Below are 6,000 nucleotides of genomic sequence, written 5' to 3' on the forward strand. Positions count from 1 at the left end.
TTGAATTAATCGGTGATCATGTGCTGATTAGGGTTTAAATTCGTAATCTATTGTTTATGATTGAATTGAATTATCTAACACCTACCTCTACCTGGAACTCACGCCGCTACTAGAGTATAGTCATCCCCAGATACCACTATGTTTCTTTCACTCCTTTACAAAAGTGGGAAGAAATAGACCGCCTAATGTCTTGTGTATGTATGGCTGCCATTTTTTTCCTAATATAAATGGGCTACCTCGCAAGAAATCCCACTAATGCATTACGGCTGCCCATCAACAACTTATCAACGAGTCCCCCTTTTCGCGTGGATAACATGAGCCCAATTATAAGGATCGCCTCCACAACCAAATAAATAATATTCTTTGCATTTTCCTGGCTCATAACATGCACATTCAAAATGCTGGAGGTGCAAGGACAAACCATGGACTGCTTGTGAACTTTCTGAAACAGGACGTGCAGAGTGCACCACAAGGCAGTGCCTAAACACATTTTGGCATTTTGCAAACGTGTTCCGATGATCGAGAGTGCATACCCAGCCAAGGCCAATCGCCTTCAGGGCCACTGTTGCAAGCTCACTTCCTGTTCAGCCGCTACAAATCTAAAACAGGAGACGCATATGTCGTGCTGCATCAGTGAATCACAAGGACAGTGCACGGGAGCTGTAGCTAGCTAGCAAGCTTAACGCTTAACCGGGCTCGCAGTCTCACACCATCGCGAAGTCCCATCGCATCGATCGCCGGCGTGTGTCGAGCAGAGAGACGAGCTAGGAGGAATCGTCTGCTTCGATCAGCGGCTAGCCCATGTGGTGGAGCCCCGCGGTCAGTGACGGTGAGGTGGTCAGGCTGGCTGGCTGGCCAAGCAAGCAAGCGTGCAGGTAGCTTGCTTTACTACTGGTGTGCTCGTGCATGTGACCCAGTTCTGTCCGGAGCTGAGCGGGCAGTCAATCGGGCTACATGTGCCCGAATTTGGTCTGTCTGAATTCCTGATCTCCCATCAGATTTTTCGCTAGAAAAATCCCTGCCGGTCCTGTACCTTGCAAATATCTCCACCGCAGATTTCAGGCCATGCATTCCTCTCGCGCCCAACGAGCCTAATTATTCGAGTTTTTGTGCATTTCAGTTTGGTTAACATGAGGATGATTCATCTTATTGAACTGGCTATCGTTTCAGGACGCAGGGGTTTCATCCAGGATAAGGGGCGCCATGCCCTTCCTTCGTTTGATTAAAAAGTTCAGTTAAGTTAGCTGAACAATTAACAATTCTTTGGCAGCACCCATCCATCTAGTGGGTAGGAAGTGCATTACGACATTTTAACGATCCCTAACCGCCATGTGCACACTCTAGTAGTGTAACCAATCAAGCCTTTTGTCGAGTAAGGATTTGTTATGCTATGTCTATGTAGGGTGTTCGCTTCTATTAGTAGCTAGTGCTGGTACGTCTTCTTTGACAAATTAAGCATCGATCCGGCGGTTCAGTCGTGCGTCCGTCCAGAATCAGATCCCTGTCAAAAGCCGTGATACCGGTTAACTGTCGTGAAGCAGCAGGGACATGCTTCCCAGGTAAGCAACTAGTAAGAGCAAGAGCAAGTTTAATAGTAAAGCCAACTTACTAGTTATAAGCTTATATTATAGTCAATATATATAATAGATTGGCTATAAGGTTGGCTATAAGTTTTATCTTTTATCTCTTTCTCTTACCTTTGCATTTAATGTATTTTTTTTTAGAGTTAGCGTATAGCTGACTCTTGCATGAGAGTCAACCTCACTTTTTTTTCATTACCTATTTTTCTGCACGTCAGCTTATAGCCAACTTATAGTCTACTATTATACTTGCTCTAAGAGACTACACATGCTTCCGTTTCCTTTTACTAGCTTAGACCTCGGCTAATTAAGCTAACCCCCCAAGTCGTATCGTCCCGTCTCGTCGCTGATCGCAGCACGCAGCGACTACTGTTGCACGTGCCACTGAAATCACGCAAGTGCGTGTATCTGCACGTAGCGAACGGTACCGATGAAACGGGACGGGCGTGCACGCTATAGCTAGCTCCCGGCTGGCCCGACCGGCCGCCGCGGACTCCACGATTCGCTTGGTAGAAAACGCGATACGAATATGAGATGTAGCAGATGCCCGCGTGCCCAGGTGCAGTGGAATGGAGTGGAGTGGAGAGCGCGCACGCACGTGCCGCCGCGCCGAGACGGGACGAGGATATCGAGCCGGATCGTGGCGCCGTTAGGCCGTCGCCGTTGCGGTTGGAATATGCTCGCGGTCGCGGCACGGCGCGGCTCGGCGTTGATTTGGCCCCGGTAAACGCCGCACCGCGCAGCGCAGCGGAGGTGGTGGTGGTGGTGATCCCCACACCGCGCGCAGTGACCACCAGAGTCACCCATGTGCCGTGGCTCCTGCCCGCGCGGGGCAGCGGCACGACACAGTACGCGACCGAAATAAATGTGCAGGCGGGTCGGGGCGGCGGGCGGAGGCCGCGAGAGCCGGCAACCTCTGAGGCATGCTACGCCCGGTGCACGCTGGTGCAGGTTTCCGGGTTGGTTGGTTGCAGGTTGTGGAGTACGTACGTACTGCGCTGGTACGCTCGTCCGGTCTCATCTTTGGCGCGATCCAACCTTGCCGTGCATTACGTGCACGTCGTGGAATGTGGCCTGTCCCCTGGTTCGTGTGTGCTGGTCCTGCGTCTAGGCGCCTAGCTATAGTACTACTACCGTACAGGCAATGTTGCTGGAGCACCACTAGCTGCCGATCGGTCCATGTAGCCATGTATCTGTCGACCGAATCGTTTTGTCACGAAGGTTCATAATTTGACGATGGTATGGCTCGTTCTAAAAAACAACTGCTGCTTTTGGTGATGATATGGAGTTAAATTCTGCGTTAACCATTGTTGTTCACGAGCTAGTGGAGCTTTGTTTTGGTTGTCAGGTCCACATCTCTCGTTGCCAGTTTCCACGAGAGGGCAGAGGTTACCGATTGATTCAACCGGCAACTAACCTACAAACAAAACTCGTCTTCGCCTAGCACGTTCCACTGGCAGCAACAAAAGGAAGCATACGTGCAAATTCACGGTTTAATTTTTTTTTTAGAGAATGGTATTTTTATCCGGCCTCTATATCCACTTGAATATATGCAGCTATTTTTTATTTTGAGAACTTTGGGAATTTAGCCTCTCAAATACTTATCAGGTCACTATATAACCACTAGGCTACATGCTCTTTCACTAATTTACGGTTTAATACACGTATCTGTTTGTTGTTATACATAAATTAGCAAAGGTAAACAATTATACTAGCGTGACAAGCCAACGGTTGCTTTCTCATCGTACACCGAATCGTACGCACCTCGATCGCAATGGACACCAAAATAGGGCCAAAAGTCTTTTACCCCATGAGCCTATTTGATGCCTCTGTCGACCAACCAACCAAACGCCAGAAAAACACCAAGAATAACAACAGTTCATAGAGATACTGAATGCGTCGATCAGGACAACATCCCCTGTTTCCAACCACGGATGGCGCGTACGTGTGAAGTTGTACACTCGTGCGTGCACACACCAAACGAGATCACAACGAGACTGGTACGTCACTTTGTCACGTACCAGTATGCGCCAAAGGACGGTGTTGCACATATATATATATATATATATATATATATATATATATATATATATATATATATATATATATATATATATATATATATATATATATATATATATATATATATATACAGAAGAAAAGGACAGGGAGTACCACGAGACGTGTAGTCCGTACCGTGTCTTTCCCGGTTTCACCCAGAATTCCGCGATAAATTAAACAAAACAAAACGAAACAGCAAGTTGTCACGCAGGAATACGCACCGTTCCGCCAATCAACGGAGGCGGTTGGGTTGGCTAGCGTCGCAAGTTGCGGCGCGCGCGCCGCAGCCGCTGCCGCGGAACCCCCTCGCGTCGCGTTTCGGTGCGGCGGGAGGCAGCCGCGCGCTAGCTGGCCTGGGCAATGGGCATACCTATTCAGCGACGCGAGCAGTGGAAAAAGTGTGGCTCGCCCATGCGCCACCGGTCTTTTCGTTGCAATTGCAAAATGGGAATTAACCGGCACGATCTCCTCAGAGTTTGAGCGATCTAGCTGTTCATCCGTCTTGTCAGCCACATGCCTGATTACGCCTGCACATTGACCGCATGTTTTTAGAGAAAAAAATTTAAAACTAAACGAGACGTAAAGGATGTTGCAGCGATGCAGAGAAAAGTGTTTTAGTTCATTGACATGACATGGTCTCGTTTTCTATATATCATCTTAATATTTATAAAAGAAATAAAAATTTTGACAAGCCATATTAATGTGTCATAGTTATTTTCATAAACATGCAAGTTCAACTTTAATTCTCTTATATTCAAATAAATAAACAAATATAACACTGAATGTATATATGTTACTCAAAATTTGTTTTGTTCTATGTCTTGTTGGTATTTGTATAACTATTTAAACACATGTAAAAGTGAGAATATGCACCCTTATTTGTTTACTTATATTTATGTTTATGAGCCGAAATTTAAATTTTTAACCTTAAATTTAAAGTTAATTTTAAGGTTCTCACCGAAGTTTATTTTTCAGCCTTAGATTTTATATCGTTAAAAATATGTATATATTTTTTATAGCCTCTTCGTTTCACAGGAATTTAAAAAAACAGTTTAATTACTTTAGTTTTCATGTAAAAATCCTCTTGGAGCCTTTATTCCACCCTGTATCTCGAAGGGATTAACATCCATTCCCGAGGACGTAGGTACTACTGTACCAGTCCACAGGTCAGAGAAGGCGTGTGAATGTGAACGCCAAATTTAGTTAGCGCCTAGTAATAGCCTGAAGTCATATTGTTATGGCATAACAACCAGGCAAGTGGCAACCAAGTGGGTGTACTTGGAAGGACATAAGCAGCGTACTTTGGTCCGGTTGTTTTTAGACTTGCATAATTAATTTGGAGTTATTACAAATTTTAGTAGGATAACTTGCTTTAGAGAATAAATATCTTGATCCATTCCGGCCGGTGAAAGTTTAACAAAAGGGGCCCAAAAAAGTATTCACACCTCTAGCTTTTCAGGCTGGATGGCTAGTTTTCTAAAGTTCTCATAAAAACAACAAAAGGTGAAATGGTCTGAAGTCTGAACCACAAAAGCAAGGATTCTCTTCTTTGTAATTTGTTTAGTCATTTCATCCTTGGGCGCTAGCTGTCTACACGACGGTTGTTGCCTCCCAGAATGATGAAGATGATGGTTTACTTTCCATGCCATCCTCTCTTTTGCATCCTAACCAACTTCCGTTTATTTTTAAGATCTGTGTTAAGTGTTGTCAACAAGTTATGATCGCCATAGATGCACGGGCAACGATCAAAGGACCACGATGACGTGCAACAAAGTGTACCATAACAACAAGAACCTCTCAGAGGGTATGAATCTAATTACTAGCAAGCAGAGTGCGGCATACGTAGGAGCGTTTTGCTTTCAGTCTGAACTGTCAAGTGTCATCACCAACATATTGATATAGACCTAACTTACCAGACTGGCACATTAAGATCATGTAAAATTCAGTATTAAATAACCAGTGAAATCAGTTTACTCTGCCCGGTAATCAAGCTGATGAAACAAACTAAGCCTAACCACTATTTTGTTTTTCTCTGTTTATCTTTTGACGACTATATTCCCCTCTTATTAACATGGCCCTTATCGTAAACAGCCAAAACAGAAAGAATCGAAATTCGACGTATGTGCAACGTAGCAGACAGTAGCTGAACAAGCACCGGTGTATTAGTAACTTGTCAGTTCGATTTGCTTCTCTTGATCAAGCCAGCGATTCAGCGAAGATTGATACCACCGTGGATCAAACAAAAGAAAATATATAGATCAGTAGTGTATCCTCCAACCTTTTCTTTTTTTTTAAGAAAAAGACCGTAGCCCAGTTTTTATTAAAGCCAGAAACAGTTCACAGGGAGACCGGGGTTGCC

The sequence above is a fragment of the Oryza brachyantha genome, chromosome 4, assembly GCF_000231095.2.
Source record: "Oryza brachyantha chromosome 4, ObraRS2, whole genome shotgun sequence".
Taxonomy (NCBI): Eukaryota; Viridiplantae; Streptophyta; class Magnoliopsida; order Poales; family Poaceae; genus Oryza; species Oryza brachyantha.